The sequence below is a fragment of the Peromyscus eremicus genome, chromosome X, assembly GCF_949786415.1.
Source record: "Peromyscus eremicus chromosome X, PerEre_H2_v1, whole genome shotgun sequence".
NCBI lineage: Eukaryota > Metazoa > Chordata > Mammalia > Rodentia > Cricetidae > Peromyscus > Peromyscus eremicus.
Window position 1 is genome coordinate 112,428,102 of NC_081439.1, and position 23,247 is coordinate 112,451,348.

The 23,247-nt window shown below is 40.0% G+C and overlaps 1 protein-coding gene across 1 annotated transcript in view; it reads right to left on the bottom strand.

The window, feature by feature from the left end:
- Window positions 1-9,618, bottom strand: part of Usp26 (ubiquitin specific peptidase 26) — a 40,201-nt gene extending 30,583 nt beyond the window's left edge. Inside the window, exons 1-4 of the mRNA XM_059250413.1 lie at window positions 9,451-9,618; window positions 8,739-8,810; window positions 8,099-8,144; window positions 5,920-5,975 (exon numbers count right to left, since the gene is read on the bottom strand). The gene's annotated coding sequence lies outside the window, so the exon portion shown is untranslated. The remainder of the gene's footprint in view (window positions 1-5,919; window positions 5,976-8,098; window positions 8,145-8,738; window positions 8,811-9,450) is intronic.
- Between the last annotated feature and the right edge of the window lie 13,629 nt (window positions 9,619-23,247).

The window sequence follows — 23,247 nt, forward strand, 5'->3', positions numbered from 1 at the left end:
AATAGGTAGGAAATGCAAACAACCTAAATATTATTCAACTTATTAATGGGTAATGAAAATGTGGCAGAAATGCACTATGGAATACTATACTACAAATAAAAAGGAAATCATGAAATTTACAAGTAAATGTATGGAATTTTAAAAGATCATATTGAATGAGGTAACCCAGACCCAGAAAGACAAATGCTGTATGTTGGCTCTTATTGGAGGCTCTTAGCTCCAAATTTTCTGATGTAGGTACTACAGAAATCAGGAAAGTAAAATGGGGCCATTTTTAGGATGAGGGTTTAAGGAGCAATAGAGAAGGGAATAGCAGTGTATAGGTAATCTGATTTGGCAAATGGGAAAAGGGAGCTTCCCTAGGGAAGGGGGGAAGTAAACCAAAAGAAGATACAAGTATAGTAAAGGGGAATGTCAGGATACAAGTGACCTGAAAGGTAAATGTCCTTCACTACTAATATGAAGGTTGGGCTGGGTGTAACAGAAGATCTGTAAGTGGTATGTGAAAAAAATTTTCATTAAAGTGAGAGGAGGGCTGGGCATGTGTCTCAGTTGAATTATTGAGTACATCTGTAGCACGCCTGAGGCCCTAGGTTCCAATTCCAGCACTGCATGAACTGGGCGTTATGGCAAATACCTGTGAACCTAACACTCAGGAAGCAGAGGCAGGAAAATCAGAAGTTCAAGGTTATCTTTGACCACAAGCTATAAAACAAGTTAAGAGGTCAATCTGTGATACAAAAGAAAAAGGTATAATGGAGAAGTGATGGAACAAGAGGGAGGGAGGGAAAGAAAAGCAAAAAAAAAAAAAACCCACTGAAGTTGAGACTAACACTAATGTTTCATATGTGTAGCAAATGCATAATGGCTATGATAAATGCACTTGACTTCCAAGTTCTGTCCTTTGGTGAAAATTTTGTATCTGATCAGTTCTTAAAGATTAATTTTAAAGAGGCCATGACTTTGAAGGAGATTGGGGAAGGATTCATCAGAAGGTTTAGAGAAGGAAGGGATAAATGTTTTAATTAAAATACAATCTCAAAAATTAAAAAGGAAAAGATTTTAGTTTTAATTTGTGTGTGCACATGAAAGCACATGTGAGTTCAAGTGCCTGCAGAGTGACAGAGACATCAGATATCACTGGAACTAGAGTTAGAGATGCTGTGAGCCACTTGACATGGGTGCTAGGAACCAAACTTGAGTCCTCTGCTAGACGAGTATGTGCTCTTAACTGTGAAACCATCCTTCCTCTGTCTCTCTTCTTTTAAACAGGATTTTATATTTTTCAAAGAAATAAGTAACTTTCAATTTTATCAGATCTAAGTGTATGTATGGGGGGGGGAGTCTTTAAATGTCATTTGTAGAATTATCCTATGTACCACCACTTTAGCCTTTTTGCCAAATTGTATGTGCCAAAGTTGAAGGAATCTTACTAGCCCATCTGGCTAACCTCCCATCCTCTTGAAAAGATACCCTCTCACAGTATGTTGAACAGCCCATGAGTACAAACTGGCCTGAATTGGACAATTAGAACAGACAGCCTACTTGGTTCATAACTATTCACACACTACTTTACAAATGATTTTGAATACAGTCTTTGGAAAAATAACTTTAAACACTATGTTGTTGATTTTCACAGAATCCTTTCAAAACTAGGAATTAATTCAAAGGGAAAGACTGTCAAAGAAGTTGTAATTAGCAAGGGTGATTATTTTATTGCAAGCAGCATAGCAAACAGTGTATAATAATATTTAAACTAATTACAGCTTTTAGTGAAAAATCTGAGATGGGAAACTATTTTTAAATAGAAATCTGATAGCCCATTCACAAAATAAACACTGACTTTCCAATTTGCTTTTCTTATTGATTTTAATACAGAAGCTAAATGAGTTATTAAAGTCCCCTATCCCTATAAATATAATAGGACAAATGCTTATTTGTGAGTTAATAAAGAAATGATGCCTATCCAAAGCTGCTTCATGGGATCCTTAGAAAAAAATGTACTTCCCCCAAAGACATCTAATGGTTCTATTTCTTTCCTGTCTTGGAACATATTTGGGACCCTCGCTTTGTGTCTATACCTAATATTAACACTTCAGAGTGGTGATATAAAAACATTAGGTCCAGATCCAGCCCTCAAGGGTAATGTTTATTATTCTATACCTTCTAACTATATGCTTATAGAAAACAATTATTAAATGCACCCAGAAGCTCCTAGACAGCTAAACTCAAACTGGATTGAACTATGCATACTCACTTGAATCCCCTTTCTGTATCTAATGCTTCAAGCCTAACCCTAATCATTTCTGAAAATAGACACTTAAAATCGTACAAATCTTTAAATTCTAGACAGATGCCTGAGTCTTTCCAATAGATGAATTTCCCAAGCAGCATATATCAACTACTCTAAGTAATAATAGCATTAGCTACTTAATCCATAACATTTCTTTCCAAATACTCTCCTAGTTCTAAGGTATGGGCAGATTCTTGACCTAGTGCCCATCTCTAACCTTTTGACTACGGATAAATAAAGTCACTATGATTCGTTCCCTTCCTTCATGTTTCACATTCTCTGGAGAGGAAAAGTGTGTGACAGAATGGAACTAACGATCTGCCACCTTGTTCACAAAATTTCCATTTCTTCATTCATATTGGGCCCCCTCTTGGTCTTAAGGATATCAGAGTAAGGACTAATACGGATTAGGAGAGAAACCCTTGAATACTGCCTTGTCATATAAGCCATTTCATATGAAAGAGAACATAATTGTTCATTTCTAAACATTAGTGATAGTGCTTCTGTAAGGATTATGTCCTTAATTACGTCACTAGCCTGCGACGGCATCCCAGCCTAAAAAGCAGGCATGCCCTCTCTGTGCTCTCTTTCCACACTCTCTCCTGTATTCTCCCCCCTCCACACGGTCTCCCTCCCTCCCTCCCTCCCTCCCTCTCCCAATAAAGCTCCAGAAAGGTAACCATGGCTTGTGACTCTTCCATCACCGATACATCCAGCACTCTCCTCTGTCGCCATGGTGGTGGCCAGCTACAAGTACCGCTGTTTAACCAATAGCTTCTTTACAGGAATACACCTTTGTCCTTATGTGTGCTTCCCCCCACCCTCACTTTCAGAGTGTACCAGAAGGGTATGCTAAAAAACTGTGGAGGGATCAAACATAAATATGCATAGGTACAATGTACTTTTTAAAAGATCTGTAAGAAAAACGGGAAAAGCATGAATGAAGTAGCTGGCTTATTTACATACTCAGGAAAGCACCTATTATGTGGTACAGCAAAACCTTACAAAATACAGTGAACCTTGAACTATGTGCCCTAGCATCTCTGATCAAATATTTCTATCATCAGCTCCTCTTGGAAGGAGTGGCAAAATTTAATGCAAAATTAATCCCAAACCTTTAACACAAAACATTTTTTTTTTTTGGTTTTTCAAGACAGGGTTTCTCTGTATAGCTTTGCGCCTTTCCTGGAACTCACTTGGTAGCCCAGGCTGGCCTTGAACTCACAGAGATCCCAAGTGCTGGGATTAAAGGCGTGCGCCACCACCGCCCGGCTTAACACAAAACATTTTAAGGAAATGCAGAGATTTATAACCAGAGTATAGAATCATTCTTTATTCTTTTAGACCCTAGGAGTCTAAAAGCCAAAAAAAAAAAGATGATTTTCTGATCATAATTTCAGGACAAAAGCAAACATAAAAGCAAACAAAGAACATCATTATATTGTCAGTTTGCATGGTTATATATGACTAATATCTATAACATCTATACACTGATGTGGGATAGCTTTTTAGCAACCTAACACACACTAGGGTCATCTGGAAAGGAGGAACATCAGTTTCTTGAATTGATGATTGATGTGGGAGGGTCCAGACCACTGTAGTCAGTGGTCATGAGTTGTATTAGAAAGCATACTGAACAAGACATGGAGAACAAGCCAGTAAGCAGCATTCTTACGTGTTTTCTACTTCAGTTCCTGCCTCAACTTCCTGCCCTGAATTCCCTCAAAGATGGACTGGAACCTTCAAGGTGAAATAAACCCTTTGCTCATTTTTTTTTTTGTGGTCAGTGCCTTATCACAGCAATAGAAAAGCAAACGTGTCACAGACAAGTCACACTAGTGCTCAGAAAAATGACAAGTCTGGCTTCAGCACTAGACTCTGGTCATTAGTTCCAAAGTGGGCCCCCAAAACAGACAACAGACGTGCTGCTGACAATGTCCCAAATGACAGCTCAGGCTGGACTCTGACCAGGCAAACAGAAGGACTGGTATCAGATAAACAAAAACAAACTCAGCATTCCTCAGAAATCTCCTGAATCAGGTCTGTGTTCTCAGGAAGAGTCATTACTTCCCTTATCTACTCCCATTGGTCAACTCCCTCAAGGCAAAGGACATCTAGCTTCTGATTAAGCCAGTCTGAAACAGATCAAAGTTCCCATGCTGAATCCCAGGCTATTCTGGCTAACAACTGTCCTCCTGCCACTACCTGTGCGCATAAAACTACCAAGGCTTTTCATGCTGGCAGCTAGTCTCTGCACCCCAGAGACAGCCCAACAGTTTGATTCCCTGAAGAAACTTTTCTTTCTACCCACACAGAGGTCTAGTTTGGTGGTTTCACCATTCCCTTGCTTAAATCTGGTACCAAAACCAAGGAGGAACATTTGGGTCCTCCAAAGCCCAGTCTCTTCCAACAGAACCAAACTGCCAACTTGTGCCACCCACAGTATTTGACTCCAAATTTAGAGTTCATCTCTTCAACCACTATTTCCATTGTTCTACCTGCTCTACCCACTTGTCTTTTCCTTGCCTACTTTAGTGTTCTCTCAGAGCTACCAAGTCTGTCTCTCTTAAGTTGCTCAGGTATGCCAGGCATACCAGATGCAACCAGCCTCCCTACACCCCTTTGGGTGTCCTATCAAGTGGAGGAGGCATGCCTGTCCATGTGATCCTAGGTATCTCTCTGACAAATTTTGGTCCCCTGGGGATGCCCTTGGAATGAGACTCTGTCCTATGGCAGTTACCATTTACTATGTCACCATTCCTGTGCCTCCATTCCTATCCCTTTATATCATTATGATTTATAACTCCTATTTCTTATGGATATGCTACTGGAATCCTCCTTCTGGTGGAATTCCTATTTATGGCCCCTAATACCTGAACTTGGAAGAAAAAAATCCTTCCTAAGTCTCTCCTATTTGCTTCTTTGCTCTGCTCTTGGGAATTCTTTACTGCCACCTTCTCCTCAAGGGTCTCTCCCTTCCTCTAACAAATCAAAATTGGACTCCTCGACTCCCCTTGCCTGTCTCCTTAACTCTCTTTCCCTCTTTGGAGTTATGAGATACCATTAAGCTTTGCTTCCTTACTTTTTACTACAATATGGCTTGGCCTAATCCTTACCTATCCCTACACCTTACAGTTTTCTCATTTCATGATTATAAGACTTACATAACAATGAGCAAATAGCACACTCCAATGAGAATATAGAATGCATAGGCATCAGCGTGTTAGGGATGACTAAAACTGAAATTCCAGGCAGAAAAAAATAGGATGGGAAAAAACCTTAAGATGAAAAGTTTTGAGGAATTAAATTGATTTAGTCAAATGAACTTACATTTATATTAACTAGGTATCAAAGGAAATATTTTGGTCAGAACCCAGAGAGAACTTGACTTCACTGATGGGATTTCCTGATGACTTGATGGCCTGCATGGTTTTAAGTAAAAATGCAGCTTTGCTCTATATACATTTATATTAAACAAGTACATCTCACAGTCTAGACTTTTAGATGTGATTTTAATAAACATCCTTATAAACTTTCAAATCTTCACCTGTAATCATTTTGTTTTATCAATAAAATATATATGTATATTACAACGCTTCTCCTCTGTGGCTCTCACATAATCTTACCTCTGTAAGAATCTTGAGAAAGACACTCAACACAGGTGGAAACACTGAAGTGAGATCTGTTGGAAAGAGACCAAACTTGGATAAGAAAAAAAATCATTCTGAGTAGCAGGCCACACATATGCCCCTTTGTGCATTTTAAATCCTCACCCCCCTTTTTTTTCCATGATGGTCTCGGCAGGTATTTCTTGCCCTTCATTATCTAGTGAAGTGTTTGCCCAGATATTAATGACTACATTAGCAGGACCTCCAAGCTAACTATGAGACAAAAACTCAAATGAAAGCTCCCTAGTCTACCGTTAGGAATTAAGAATCGTAAGGCTTTCTGAAGGCACTTGCGGCTATTTGGAGTCTTCTATTTCACTTGTACAACCTCAGGAACCTGGCAAACTTAGCCATGACATGCCAACCTCATCAGCTACTTCTAGGCCTCGGGCACAACTTTTTAAATTATATGTTCCAAAGAAACAAATAGTAGTGCTTTTGCCCCTTTCAGGGCCTCAAGTAGACCTGTTCCTCTCATAAGAGGCAGTAAATTCCAGAGTCAAATTCAGACACTAAGAATATAATATGAACTAGACAAAATAAACTTTTCACATGTTTACATACCCATGGAAAGACCTTCACTGACTCTGCATCGAGCTTCATAAATGAAGTGCAAAGTTCCTGTGAAGATTACTGTCTTTTTACTGCTTGCTCTATACCTGCTGTTACCAAAATCATGCATACAACTCATCTGCATGAGCCACACAACTTTTAAAATTCCACACAATATAATGCTTTCTGGATCATTTGCTTTAACCAAAAAATAGAATATTTTAAGTTCACTGAGTTACTATATCTTTCACTATATATCTATAGAAGATTAGAGTTTAGAAATAAGAAATGAAGTGAGACACTTGAATGAGAAAGTATAAATTTAGATTTAAAAAAGTGTATCATCTTCTTAGAACTAATATGGATATTTCATAAAAAAATTAGTTGGAGTAACATCAAAATGTTCAGAGTGGTCATGACCAGCTATCTGGATTGTGAATTATTTAAAATGTATTCAATGCTGCTCAGAACTTACTCAGATGAACCAACAGTGGATCTTTTCCTAAATCTGTATTCAGCTATCTCATTATAATTGTCTGAAATTATGCAGTGTGAGAGTACTTACATCTGGGAAACTGGAAAAATCCTACATATCTGATTTTTCCTTTCCTGTGGAAAACCAATTGTTTTTTTAAAATATTACTTTTTATAGTCTCTATATTTTCCTTGTAAGCACATACTGCAATTATAATTTGGAAGTTATTTTTAAAGGAAAAAACTGAGCCTATTAACTTCTGTGTAAATAGTGCTTTTTCATGAAGTACGATGAAAAAGTCCTTTCTCTTCCATAAAAGAGCCATTATCCATAGGCTTGACCTAAAATTACCCATGCAATCTAAACTCCCTGGTACTCATATAAACAAGCACATTTCATCTAAATAAAAGTTTCAGGGAGAAAAGGCACACCACGGATTAGCACATTAAAATTCCAGTAATTGGGAACCACTTACAAAGTAGATCACGGTTGAGGGGAAAGGGAAAGGTCTGGACTGCTTTGGTATATATACAGAAGCCACACTCTAGCCTAAGTTTCACTCTTCCTATGCTGTCCAAATTCTGAGGCTATCCACCCAAGTAGAGGTGAACCATTTCATAGTCTTCAACCTTACAACTATTTCTGAATGCCAATACTCAACAAAATTACCCACTAAGCTACTCTGAAGTTTTTCTCCAGACTCTCCCAATGAAGAGATGCAAGGTGAGAGTGCAGTGAGTACAGAAACTCCATTTAAAAGAAGAGAAAATATCACAGCTATTAGTCATGGAGGAGTGAGTAAGTTAGCGCCAACGTAAACCACTTCATGAAGGAAAAAGATGATGTCTTCTGTTCTCCCTGGGCACCAGGCATATATGCAGAATACATACATATGCACACACACAAAAAAAAAGAGAGAAAGAGAGAGGCAGAACATGCATCCAAATTGAACAAATACATTTTTAAAAAGAATTTTGATTATATACTTAGCCAGAAAATTGACAGAAAAGATAAAATCAAGTTCAAACACAGGACCTCTAACACACCTTAAAAAAAAAACAACCCTCAAATAGTAAGTTGAGTAAAAAACAACAAATATGAAGTGCTTACCAATCAAGCCCCAGGATTTGCCACTGTATGAAACAGAGACTCTGGCCTAAATGGAAAAGAAAGAACATTTATTATATAGTGAGCATTCAGTGAAATCCACTTCACATTGATGTTTTTTGTCATATTCAAACAAATCCATTTATCCTGTGTTTCTGTGACATGAAATGGGAGACACAGGGGTGGGGTGTGTAGAGGGGAGGCGGGTGCCTTAGCATGCAGACCACAGATCCTTTCCACAGATGCAATGCCTAAATTCATTGACAATTTTAACAAGAGCTTAAAATGTAGAAACGTATGTTAGAAGCTAGCTGAGTTGCCAGACTATTCAAAAACCCCACAGTGAAAATAAGTTAAATGACTTTTAGACTTCCAGAATGCCTTACAGTGTCAGTAACATCTGCAAAAGAAATGGAAGGATCAAGGTCTGCAGAACTGACCTATTTGTTACTTAAATTGCTTGAATATGCTTTCTGGACCTCTATATCAAAATATGCTATGAGTGGAATAGACCAATAAGCTCCCATGTTTGCCATCACCCATTTGTTGCATAGGTCCTATATCCCTACCCCTCCCATCTCAGAAATCAAAGTGGCTTTCATATTCTCTTCAAAATCACATCATCATACCCAAGAAAAGGTACCTGAGCAGCACTCCACACTCTCCTGACTCTTGCAGTCCACTCCAGGCAACTCTTCCACGTCACCTAGCTTTCCTAATTAAAAAAAAAAAATTAGATCAAAATTTTGTTCAAAATCTGTTCTTGTGAGATGAAAACAGTATGATGTTAATGTGTCATAGTGGCAGTCACAGCACACAAGAAGGCAAGTAGTAACTATAAAAGGATGCCTCTGTCTAATTAAAGGAATAGGTTGTAGGATTAGCCAAGAGTACATATTGTTCTTACAGAGGACCATATTCAGTTCCCAGCACCCACATCAGGTGGCTCACAAGCACCTGCAACTCTAGCTCCAGGGGATCCACCTACTCTTTTGACATCCATTGGCACCTCCACACATGTGCATGTATACATAAACAAAAATATCCAATCTTAGGGAGGGGGAAAGGAAGAAGTTGTAGAGAATGAGTCATATTATAGAACGAGTCAGCAACACTCTAGAAGTGACTCTGACACTGTTGGCATTTTAGATCTCTAGACACTCGAAAAAAGAATTTTAACATCCATTTCAGTGACGGCACAGGGAATGGTTAGAGGGGAGGGAACGGCATCTCACAACACACGCATGCTCTGAATTTCTCAAAAACTGGTTCCCATTCCATCTTCACTTTAAAGAGCTGTAAGTAGGCCATGAAAGTAGTTTCCTATCATGTTCTAAAGAAGGTTATGTACAAACCTGTGAGAATATTGACTTGTGAGCAGAGTCAAGCTCTGCCTGGCTGGGACACAGGTGCTCTTTCCCAGAGGAACTTCTAAAAATGGATGGGAAGGCAGGAGGCGATCATGCAGAGACAAGAGAATATAAGGTAAGCAGCACATCCTATGTCTGACTACACAATCAAAATTACTACTCAGATTTTTGACACTCCCTTCAAAATGAACCATACTTCATACTGAATTCATCAAAAAGAAATGATTAAATAGTACCTAGTGAGCAATGTCCATTAATTTCTAGCAGGGAAATGTCAAGTTTATTTTATCACGAACCCGGTGAAAAACTCATACAGGGTTATGAATAGCAACCTCTGAAATGGGAAACGGAGCTGTTCACCAGATTATACAAGATCATTTCATAGTGTATTAATGGGAGAAATCGGCTACACAGTAAATTACAAAAGGAGATATCACAAAGAAGCTAATATGATTTAGGGTAGTTCCATAAATTATTCTAACCATTAAGTAATACTATTACCATGTGAATACTGAAATTAGATTTTCAGGGAATTAAGGAAGGAACAAACTTCACACCTCCTAATACTGTTTTTGAGGATGTAATCTGGAAAACATCCCCTACAGGATTCTAGGGGTCAAAGGGATGAAGTAAAAATACCTTTAAGCCTGATACCTGAACACAAGTACCACAGATCCCACTCAGGTCTAGTACTCTGCTTGAAAAGTTAGGATTTGTAAGGCTAATGTCCCATTTCCTAAACCCTTTATACTTCACAGTAACAAAAGCAAAGAGAATTTTTAAACCTACCAACAATTCATCGTTCTGATTTAATCTGGGTGGAGACTATTTGAAAAACAAAGACAGCAGTAAAGGCTGGCAAAATGGCTCAGCAGGAAGGACCACTTGTCACCAAACCTGTCAACCTGAGTTTAATCTGGAGGGGCTCCTACATGGTAGGAAGAAGAGTTACTCCCACAAATTGTGCCCTCTGACTTCTACACATTTCATGCCACAGACTTACACACACACACACACACACACACACACACACACACACACACATTTTTAAAGTATCCAGTAAGTTAGTTAGCTACAAAACAACACAGAATTCAACTCCAAATCAAGAATAAAACATGTAGCTGGGCATGATAAATTACACTTTTAATTCCAGCACTCTGGAGGCAGAAACAGGTGAATCTCTGTAAGTTCCTAATGATTCTGTCTACATTGCAAGTTCCAGACCAGCCAGGGCTACAAAGTGTGGCACTACATGCTAATAATCTCAGCACAAAATTATTTCTTAAAAAAAAAGGGGGGGAATGACAGAAAAACTAAATTAAGTTAAACCCACAACTCCATATGCAACTTTAAAAAGTAATTTTAAATGCTTAAAAGAATTTAGAATATTTCTTTTTATCTTGCCTTGAATATCTAGCAGGTGTCAAGCAACAGAGGCATGAGCATAAATAGATCGTGTTGCAAATCTCAAATAACTGTACTGGGTCAGGGGCAGCAGCATGCACCTACAGCATGTAAACATGCCATTAAGACTCTGTAGGAGAATTCTTTCAGCCCAAGTGTTTGGGGCCATTATGAGGCACATAAGGAGAGCTTTTATGGGATGTTTTGTATGTTAAATGTGTTGCTCTGATTGGTTAATAAATAAAACACTGATTGGCCAGTAGCCAGGCAGGAAAGTATAGGCAGGACAAGGAGAGAGAATTCTGGGAAGTGGAAGGCTGAAACAGAGAGACCCTGCCAGCCACTGCCATGAGAAAATGTTAAGATACCAGTAAGCCACAAGCCACGTAGCAAATTATAGATTAATAGAAATGGGTTAATTTAAGATATAAGAACAGTTAGCAAGAAGCCTGCCACGGCCATACAGTTTATAAGTAATATAAGTCTCTGTGTGTTTACTTGGTTGGGTCTGAGCGGCTGTGGGACTGGCTGGTGGGTGAGAAAGATTTGCTCTGACCGTGAGCCAGGCAGGAAAACTCTAGCTACAAATGGCACCCAACCGATTTACTTCAGAGAGGAGGATGGGCATCAAAGACACTCTATATAGAATTTATCTTCACCTTGGCAAACACAGCCATTTGGGCAAGACACTGTTCTTGCCTGGACTGCTTGATCGACTGGACATGCAAGACCCATACGAAGATGACCACTAAACTTTGCTTGACAAATGGTCCTTCAGGTTCCTGCTTTGCAGAGGAAACTGCCAGACATTCTACATGACACAAAGAGAAGTAACCGAGAGACTCTAGGCATGTGGGCTAAAAACAGATGCCCCAACTTTACAAAGAAATTTTGGATGACTGTCCAGGCTGCCAGCTGTCTCTGTCTACTCTCACCAGACTCCTAAAAGTTGCTTGTGTCTTTTTCCCTTCTCTCAGGTAATAGTATATCCTTCTGGGGTCTTTGATGTAGTTAAAGACTAAAGTTATAATTTCCTCAGTTATGATAAAAGGTAAGTTAGATATAAAACCTTAGACTCACAAATATAAGATAGATATCTTTTTAAATATTGTAACTGTAATTCTTGCTTGATAATTGTTTTGTTATATGTAATTTTACTATGTTAAAGTTAAAACCTTCCTTTTTGAAAAAAAAGGGGAAGTGCTGTGGGATGTTCTGTATGTTAAATGTGTTGCTCTGATTGGTTAATAAATAAAACACTGATTGGCCAGTAGCTAGGCAGGAAAGTATAGGTGGGACAAGGAGAGAGAATTCTGGGAAGTGGAAGGCTGAAGCAAAGAGACCCTGCCAGCCACTGCCATGAGAAGATGTTAAGATACCAGTAAGCCACAAATCACGTGGCAACTTATAGATTAACAGAAATGGGTTAATTTAAGATATAAGAACAGTTAGCAAGAAGCCTGCCACGGCCATACAGTTTATAAGTAATATAAGTCTCTGTGTGTTTACTTGGTTGGGTCTGAGCGGCTGTGGGACTGACTGGTGGGTGAGAAAGATTTGCCCTGACCGTGGGCCAGGCAGGAAAACTCTAGCTACAGAGCCTGACTAAAAATAATAAATATAAAATTATATAAAATGCCTGCATTTGTGGCATCACTGGAAGCATTCCTGTTCAATTACCATACCAGCAAAGGGGCATGTGTGCTCTGACCAGATTTTATTTGTAAATAGAAAATTTGTAAGTCATTCTTTCTTATGAAAAATCTTGAAATGAGGACCCCCACTCATCAGAATTTCTAAATTAATACACAACTGTACTATAAATATTATCTGTATTATAAAATATTTTACTTCAACACTACACAGAAAAGTCTGGGAGAGGTGGTACACACCTAATATTCCAGCACCTAAGATGTAGAAGCAAGAGAATCAGGAATTCGAGACCAGCCTCAACTACATAGTGAGGTTGAGGCTAGTTTAGATTTCATGAGACCATGTTCTCAAACAGAAAACCAAAAACTAACCAATCAAAAAGACCCATTACACAAGACTTCAAGCGTATTTTACTGCCCTAAACTACCAAATATTCACACATTTCTTTTCTGAAACATCGAGATGGCTTTTACCAAATGGTAAAAGCAATTGCCCTGCAACTTAGCAACCTAAGCTCAATTCCCATGTCCCACAGTGGTAAGTGCCCCCTGAAAGTTATCCTGACTTCCATACATGCTGTGGCATGCAGGGCACCTACACACAAATGCACACACACTCACATGTCCACATACACAAGTGAACACACACATCATATAAACAACAAAAAATACAGTTATTTCCTTATTTACCTTCTTAAATGCCCCACATTTTCCAAGTAAACATCCAACTGAATTATACAATACTACCACTCAAAATAACAAATAAAACAGAAACTTTTCTTTTTAAATCACTGTATGAGAAGACTGATGCCAAAATTTAACCAAACAAATGACGTTAACAAATGAGGGAGCCACACAAACTTCCCAGAAAGACAAGTAGCTATCACATATTAATTATCCTAAATTTTAGATCAATCCCTCAGGGTATTAATTTTCTTTCCTTCTTTCCTGTTTGAAAATAACAGAAACAACCGAAGATTTAAACAAGCACACAGTAACAAAAATCATCTGAAAATGTAGAATAAGAGATAAATCATATCTACAGTATCCACTGTGCTGTTCCTGAACCTGCTCAACCAAGTCCACCCTCCTCTCTCTCTGTTTTTTGAGAAAATGCCTGGCTATTGAGGCCAGACAGAGGTCAAACTTGTGATTATCACACTGTCCCCTCTTCAGCCCCTGCACATGCTCCTCCTTAGTAGCCAGGAATACAAGTGTCTCACTGGATTTCCTCACTTTTAAGTTGAAAATGCCACCAAACTATAAAACCATACATAAGAGGATCCAAAAGCAATAATTAACCAAATTAAAATAAAATTAGGTTGTAAGGCTAGAGCCTAACAATGCAGCCCAATTTATCTGAGCTTCAAAGCACACCACCTTATAAATTAACTTTATCTTTTAAAACAATTCTTTACTTTTATTTTACTTGTATGGGTGTTTTGCCTGTGTGTCTATACATGCCATGCATTCAGTACCCACAGAGACCTGAAGGGGGCAACCGATCCCTTGGGACTGGAGTTAGAGCCAGTCTGTGTACCCCGTACATTCAGTACCTGCAGAGGCCAGAAGGGGGCAACCGATCCCTTGGGACTGGAGTTAGAGCCAGTCTGTGTACCCTGTACATTCAGTACCTGCAGAGGCCAGAAGGGGGCAACCGATCCCTTGGGACTGGAGTTAGAGCCAGTCTGTGTACCCTATACATTCAGTACCTGCAGAGGCCAGAAGAGGGCAACGGATCCCTTAGAATTGGAGTTAGAGCCAGTTGTTAACTACTTTGTAGGTGCTGGGAATGAACCTGGGTTCTATGAAAAGCACTCAGTGGTGCTTAACCCCTGACACAACGCTCTACCCTGGCACCACCTACATACCTTTTTATAAATATTTTTTCAGACAGTCTAATGTAGTTCAGGCTGGCTTTGAACTCGCCATGTAGGTGAGGATACCGTTAAACTTGTTTCTTTTGCCCCCACTTTTCAAAGGCTAGGATTTTGGGCATTCACATTTTAGCCATTAGGAGCTCAATCTAGGGCTTTGTTCTATCAACTGTCTCCTAGCCATTTAAAAAAAAAAAACATTTTAGTAAGTGGGCAGAGGCATGCCTTTAATCCCAGCACTCGGAAGGCAGAGGCAGGCAGAACTCTGAGTTCAAGGCCAGCCTGGTCTATAGAGTGAGTTCCAGGACAGCCCGAGCTACACAAAGAAACACTGTATGCGTGTGTGTGTGGGCGGAGGGGGGGAGGTGCACGCGGGGGGTGGGGGTGGTGCCTACACAGAGGAGAAACCATTTTGGAAAAAAAAAAATTAGTGGGTAAAGTGGGCTTCATTATACTTTCTCACATATAGACTCTTAGAAAATAGATAGATACATCACTATTCCCTATGTAAACAAATTTTTAACATTACCGAAGTATATTTTTCTAGGTAGACATCTATAAAGTTATAACTAAGAACTAAACATTATATACATGAAATATAACATCTAAGAACTAAAATTAACCTTAAGATAGCTTCTGGAAGCTGCTCCGGTCGATGCTTCCAGGTTGCTCGGTTGCTAGCTCGATGCTCCCGGATGCGCGACACTCTGGAATGCTAGACGCTCCGGGTCTCGAAAGCGCTCCGGTCCCAAAGGTGCTCTGGGTCTCGAAAGCGCTCCGGTCCCGAAGGTGCTCCGGGTCTCGAAGGCGCTCCGGGTCCCCAAGGCGCTCCGGTCCCGAAGGTGCTCCGGGTCTCGAAGGCGCTCCGGGTCCCCAAGGCGCTTCGGGTCCGAAGGCGCTCCGGTCCCGAAGCGCTCAGGGAAAGCTTCTCAATCAAGTCGGTCAACTTGAAGCTTCCCAGTCAATGCTCCCATCTGCTGCTCCCTGTCACCTTTTTGTCTGCTTGTTGTCCCTTTAGCTAGCCTCAGGGGCTTACCGCCCCCTCAGCAGCTTTCTGGAACATAGAGTGCACCCGAACAACACACTCCAAAAGCTGCGACAAAATGGGCGCTCAAGCCCTGTGAACCTCCTTTTATAGGCTATTTATGGTCCCACCTTCATGGATCTAGATTGGTTGTAGCTAAGATGATTGACAGGAGTAATGTCTACTCTCATGTTCTCTTTAACTAGAGAAATGGCCTGATATAGATCCTCACTCCTCATTGGTGAAAAGTGTTTACATTTAAATCCATCTGACTGTTGAGGCTCTAAGAATTGTGGGAAGTGTAAAATGAAACCCACAGTGATGTAACTCTTATTCTACACCCTGATTGGTTCCAGGACAAATTCAAAAACTCCTACTAGGCGCGCTTTCAAGATGAGCTCATCTTATTGCCTTTTCCAGAGAGTTCTTTCCCGCCATTTCTACCTTAGCTGTTAGGATTGCGCCAGACGCCTGATTCCTGACTGGTTTTGGGGGGCAGAGGCAGGAGTACTGAGGGACAGTGTAATGGAGTTCAAGGCCACCGGAAAAAGACCACCAGACTCAATACAGATAATAATTATCCAAACTTATTAAAACTACTAGCAGCACCACAGTCTCTAAGGGTAGAGGAAAGGTTTTGTTTTTCGAGACAGGGTTTCTCTGTGTAGGTTTGGTGTCTGTCCTGGAACTCACTCTATGGACCAGGCTGGCCTCGAACTCACAGAGATCTGCCTGGCTCTGCCTCCCGAGTGCTGAGATTAAAGGACTGCGCCAATGCCACCTACCTGGAGGAAAGGTTTTTAAAAGTGAAAACCACAATTACTATACCACGGCAGAATTTACAGCTATGTAAGGAACGGCCTTACCCCCCCACCCCCCACCCCCACCCCCACCCTCCTCAGCTACATGAGGAACTGCCTCGCTCTCTCTGCGTACAAGTTTATAGAAGCCAGAGCAAGACGTTAATCATTTCACCACAGTTAGTTTTGAGGATGGGGCAAGGTCAGGGTTTTCAGGAATTTAGGTCAGAGGCCAGTGGCTACTAAAGTAGGTGCCTGGTACAAAACGTAATTTCCTCACCATCGCTTCAGTGAGCAGTCAGCTGGGTGAGCTGGGTGCTACAAAATTCTATAAAGCCCAAGGTGGAAAAAAAAAAAAAGCAGTAAATGTTTCCCTGGCCAGAAGTGGTGGCGTACACCTTTAATCTCAGTACTTGGGAGGCAGAAGCAGACGGATCTTTAAAAAACAAAAACGCAGTGGGTGAACCACATCTGCCTCATGATCAAGTCCTTAGGATTTTAAAAATAAACTGCTTGTTCAAAACAAGCTTGGAATGGCGATGGCACATGCCCTTAATTCCAGCACTCAGGAGGCAGAGGCAGGCAGATAGATCTCTGTGAGTTCTTGACCAGCCTGGTCCACAGAGAGAGTTCCAGGACAGCCGAGGAGTATACAGAGAAACTCTGTCTCGAAAAACCAGAAAAAAACAAAACCAGAAAGAAAGCTTCGTAAACAATTCAAAACAGCTCCTCTGGACCCTGGACTGGTCAGAACCAGAAATTTAACCTATAAAATAATAATATTTCAAATGAACTAGAAGAAACTAGCACAACCAGGAACTTGAGGGATGGAGAGTATGAAATGAAGTGAGTGAACTGGACTAACGCATCCGCACAGTTTCGGGGGTGTAGTGTACTCGCTAAGTTACGCTACTTCAGTTCTTTTTGCTTAACCCATCAGAAGCTTTCATCAGGAAAGAACATGGATTACAGAGTTCTGTCAATTTTGAACAGCACTGCTATAAACATTCATAAACATAAACCTCCGTATCAACAGCACTCTGGATAGTACCAGGATTCTATATTTGAAAAAGCCTCTTAAGTGATAAAACTAGAGTTGAGAAGGGGGTGCAAATGGCCTGGCTCTAGCACTCCTGACAGGGCCAGCTCAGCCACCCCTCCTAACAAATCAATGAAAGAGACAATGATTGATGAAGTGGAGAGTTTTCATCAGTGTGCATTGGGGAGAGGAAAAGCTGGGCTTAAGGTTTCAACACAAGAATTAGGGCAGGAGGGTGAGAGGTACGCATGGTAAGCACTCCTGGCTGTGTTCCCACACAGACACACACACACACACACACACACACACACACACACACACACACACCAATGAAAATAATAAAAAAAAATCACCAAAAAATAAAATAAAATTATGCCTACAGAGATGCTTAGTCAGTAAAGTGCTTATAAGGCAAAAGGACCTGGATCTGGTTCAGCAGATGAGAACACTAGCTGCTATTCAGAAGACCCTAGTTTGATTCCCAGTACCAACACGTAGCTCACAAGCATCTGTAACTCTTGTTCCAGGTGATCCAGTGCTCTTTTCTGGCCTCTGCAGATACCAGGCACAGGCAGATACACATCCAGGCAAAACACCCATACAGATAAGATGAGATTAAATAATTTTAAAAACACAAGGGTCTGAGTTTGATCTCCAGTACTAACATAAACACACATGGTGGTGCATATTTGAAATCTCAACATTAGGGAGACAGAGAGTGGTGGATCACTGAGACTGTCTGGTCATTTAGCCTAGCCTAATCAGAGAGCTCCAGGATAATGAGAGATACTATGTGAAGGAAAAAGGTGGATGGCTCTAGTTGAATGATACCTGAAGTTGCCCTCTGGCCACCATATGGGTGTATACACAAACATGTGTACCCCCAACACACTCATATACACAACAAATAAAATTAAGAAAACAATTACATTCACACAAAGAATCTAAAAGAATAACTAAAAGAACAAGATTTTTAGGAAAAAATATAATTCAAGGTTTATACTATGATAATTATCAAAAATTGTTAAAGTAAAATATATATAAATATGAGTGAATCCTATAGAAGAGGAGGCTGAAAGTATGTAAGAGCCAGGGGGAATGGAGAGCACAAAGAAAACAAGGCCCTCTAAATCAACAGGATCAATATACATATGTACTCACAGAGACTGAGACCGCGTGCACAGGGCCTCCATGGGTCTGCAACAAATGGTTGCCTAGCAGTGAAAGAACATGCCCCCAATCCCTAACCCAAAAGTATCACCAATTGACAACCACTGCAGATGAAAAACTAGTTTTCTTCAAGGGACTCTCACAGGGGATACTAACGATTCTTTAGGGTAAGCTGCAGGTCCAGCAGTGGATAGCCAAGAGAAAATGAACAAATGTCATCTTTGCAGGTTCTTTATCTCATAATGTCATGTCAGAGCTTTCTTTCTCTTTAAAATTGTATCTTATTTTAACTTTATTTTATTTATATATTTTTTCATATTTTCCTCTCTTTTCGCCCCACAGGCCCTTTACATATATATATATATATATATATATATATATATATATATATATATATATATATATATATATATATCATGGCTTCCAGTTCAGTATTTTTATGGGATTTCTGGGTGTGCAAATGAGTAGATTTCTGTCTGGGTCTCTCTCTTGTGCCTTTCCTTGGGCTCTTTTGCTTCAGTTTGTTTGTTTTGCCCTCTTCTGATGTGTTAGTTTTCATTTTATCTTATTATATTACATTTTATTTTTAGCCCATGGAAGCCTGTTTGCTTTCAAAAGAGAGATAGAAAGGGGGTAGATCTAGATGGGAGGGGAGATGAGGGAGAACTGGTAGCGTAAAGGGAGAGGATATATTATGTGAGAAAAAAGTTATTTTCAATAAAAGGAAAAAGAGAATATTTAATTAATCTGAAAAAAATGAGGGAAAACATTCCACACTTGTGGAAAGAACCCCATTTACAAACAGCCTAAGTATTTAAACAAGCATTTATACAAAGATACACAAATGACCAACAAGCCACAAAAAGATATTCAAAATCAATAGTTATCAGTAAAACAAATGGAAAACAAAACTTCAATGAAGTTCCACTAAAAACATTCTAGGATGGCTAAAATCCAAATGTCAGGTAGTAACAAGTGTTGCTGAGGATGTAGAAAAATCTAAACCTTCATACAGTACAGGTAGGAATGCAAAGTGAGCTGTCAAGTTTGGAAAACAGTCCTGTATGTCCTCAAATAATTTAAAAGAGAGCTGACACCTGTCTCAGTAATTACATTGCTAAGTCCAAACTGGAAAAAAACAAATGTATACAGAAAGTTGCATATGACTGCATTTAGCACCATGTTTCATAAAACCAAAGCTGCAAACAATCGCAGAGGTCTGTATCTATTCCATTAAAAGAATAAACAAAATGTAAATGTACTATAGCAGCCATGTGAAGCAGAACACTCCTTTAATTCCAGTACTTGTGAGGCACATAAAGGCGGATCTCTGAATTTAAGTCCAGCATAGTCTATACAGTGACTTCCAGGCCAGCTAGCGTTAAATAGTACAACCTTATCCTCCTAAAACAATGTACTATAGTAATACAATGGATTATTATTCAATCTATAGAAAAGTGAAGGAACTCAGTCCCAAGGCCACATAAAATAGGAAAATCTAGACATGGTAAGGAGAAGAGTATTTACTTAGTTAAAGCTGGGTGGTGGTAGTAGGGGATGGCTTGTTAATAACTAAAGTTATGAGATTCTTTACAATTGTTTTATTATATAGAAGGATGCACAGGGTGTGTGCCATGGCATGCTTGTGAGGTCAAAGGACACCTTGTAGGAGTCAGTTCTTGCCCTCCTTCCACAATGCCGGTCCCAGGGATCACATGCAGATCATTAGACTTGGCAGAAAGCACCTTTACTCACTAAGCCATTTCACCATCCCATAAGACGACTTTTAAGGTGACCAAAATGTCCTAAATTTAATTGCACTTTTTGCTGTAAATATCTCTGAGGATCCTCAGAATGCCCACATAACATTCAATAAACTGTTCAGTTCAAAACTATGGAGTCGATCATTTGTGGACAATATCTTTGTAAAGATGTGGATTACACTTACTTGATAACTATACGAAAATAAAAGAAATAGATTATATCAGGGATCATAACTTGGAAAAGCAACTTACATAGGCCTCTGCTTTTCTACTTTCACTTCTCATTGATTTCTTTAATACTGGGCCACAATTTGTGGAGTGCTATGTTGGGGGCTAGAAGTAACCCACCACTGCCCTGACAGGAGAAAAACAGATAAAGGAACCATTGCAAATCAGAGGTTGTTGAAGCCACATGGACACCAGAAAAGTAAAGATATCTATGGTGATATTTTAATTGTGCTGAAATGTGATTTTATTTGTATGTTAATAAATAAAGTTGCCTGGGGATCAGAGCTAAAAGCAAGCCATTTAGCAGAAGTCCAGCGGTGGTGGCACATGCCCTTAATCTGATCACATGGCAGGCAGAGTCTCTGTGTGATCAAGGACACAGCCAAGCAGTGATCTGAACTTTTAATCCCAGTACCAACCATAGAGACCTGGAGGTCTGCATAGGCAGGCAGTGACGAGGAAATCATGTGGTTGGGTTTAGAGCCAATGAGAAGGTAGAACAGAAAAGCAATAAAAAGACAGGTCACACAGGAGAAGGTTTCTCTCTCTCTCTCAGGGGAAGGATGGCAGCAAGTGGTAAGCTAAAGGCTATTCACTAGTGCTCTGATATCTTGGGCTTTTAACTCTGTGTTTGGCTCTGTGTTTCTTATTTAATAAGACCATTAAGAATTTTGTCTACAGATATCCTTCAATTTGGAATGTGAACCATGATATCTTAGATTCAACTGTCATGGACTCATGGGAAGGATAAATCTAAATCAGTGTGTCATTGTTTTAAGGAACTGAAATGAGATTTGAACCACAGGTAGCATAAGGTAGGGTAGAATTTTAGGCCTAACATTCTTCAAAGAACTATTAAAAATGGAGATTTTCATAACATACTATTCTAATATTCAGAATGTAATCTAGGGCTGGGCATTCAGTTCAGTGTTAGAGCACTTGACTATTATGTGCAAGGCCTGGGTTTGACCCGAAATATTGTTGAAAAAAGGGGGAGGTAAAATACAAAATTAATATCATGAAGAATCAAGAAAATGTGACTCATTATTGTGTGTGGGGGGATTAATATGTCATGGCCTTGAGATGATCCAGAAACTGAAGCAGTAGAAAAACATTTTTTAAAGCTATTATAGTGGCTGGTGAGATGGCCCAACAGGTAAAGGCACTTGCTACCAGCCTGACAAGCTAACAGATTCCAAGGACCAACACAATGGAAGGTGAGTGCCAACTCCTATAAGTTGTCCTCTGACCTTCACTTCCATTCTGTGGCACATGTACACATACAAAATAAATAAATGTAATTTGACTTTTTTTAAATTTTTTTTTATTTTGCAATACAATTCAGTTCTACATATCAGCCACAGATTCCCTTGTTCTCCCCCCTCCCGTCCCCCTCACCTTCCCCCCAGCCTACCCCCCATTCCCACCTCCTCCAGGGCAAAGCCTCCCCCGCTTCTCGGCCTTTTGGCTAAGATCAAGCGTAATTTGACTTTTAAAGCTATTTATCTTACTCATTATTCTACTGATGTGAAGAGACACTGTGATCAAGGCAACTCTTATAAAAGGAAACAATTAGCCGGGCGGTGGTGGCACACGCCTTTAATCCCAGCACTCGGGAGGCAGAGCCAGGCGGATCTCTGTGAGTTCGAGGCCAGCCTGGGCTACCAAGTGAGTTCCAGGAAAAGGCGCAAAGCTACACGGAGAAACCCTGTCTCGAAAAACAAAAAAAAAAAAAACAAAAAAAAACAAAAAAAAAAAAAAAAGGAAACAATTACTTGAGGGCTGGCTTACAGTTTCAGAGGTTTAGTCCATTATCATCATGGCGGGGAACATGGTAAAACACAGATATGGTGCTGAAGAAGTAACTGAGTGAGACATCCTGATCCATAAGCAGAGCAGGGAGAACTGGGCTTGGCATGGGCTCTAGAAACATCAAAACCCACCCCTAGTGACATACTTTCTCCAATAAGGCTATTCTTCCTAATTTCTTTGAATAGTGCCACTCTCTGGTGACTAAGCATTCAAATATATGACACTATGGAGGCCATTCTCATTTACACCACCACATTCCACCCCTTGGCCATCATAATGTAAAAAAATGCATTCAGTCCAACTTCAGAAGTCCCCATAGTCTATCACAGTCTCAACACCATTTAAAGGTCCAAAGTCTCTTCTAGGACTCATGGCCGTCTCTTTACTGTAATCACCTATAAAACAAAAAATCACAAAACAGATCTCATACTTACAACATGCCTTGGCTCCAAATATACATTACTGTTTGAAAAGGGAGGAAAGGGAGCATAGTGCAAAAATATTGGACCAAAGCAAGTCCAAAAACTAGCAGGGCAAACTCCAACTTCTGCATCTCCATGTCTCATGTCAGAGTACTCTTCAGATTGCGGTGGCTAAGGAGAACTCCATTTTGTGCTAGGCATCCATTCTAAATTCCTAAAAATCTAAGTTCCTAGCAATTCTGACGTCTCGCCCCCTCCTCCGAATTGTAAAACTCTGGTGAGACGATTAACCACTTGCTCTGGTTTCTGTAAACTTCACTTATCACTATGTACAGGGGCAGGGAGCCAGTGCCTCACAGTTCCTCACACAGTTGTAAATTCCACAGTGTAAGCTGCCTGTAAAAGCCCACCCCCATCCCCACTTTAAGGTGGGCCACAGTCCAAAATCTAAGCAGGGAGACTGAGTTTAGCTGCAGCTTAAATAACAATTTGGCTAATTTTAATTTAAATCATGTTTTTGGTCCTTCACGTGGAAGGACTAAAACTCCATATCAAGCTCCATAACAAGATCTCCAATTCCTTACAGCTTTG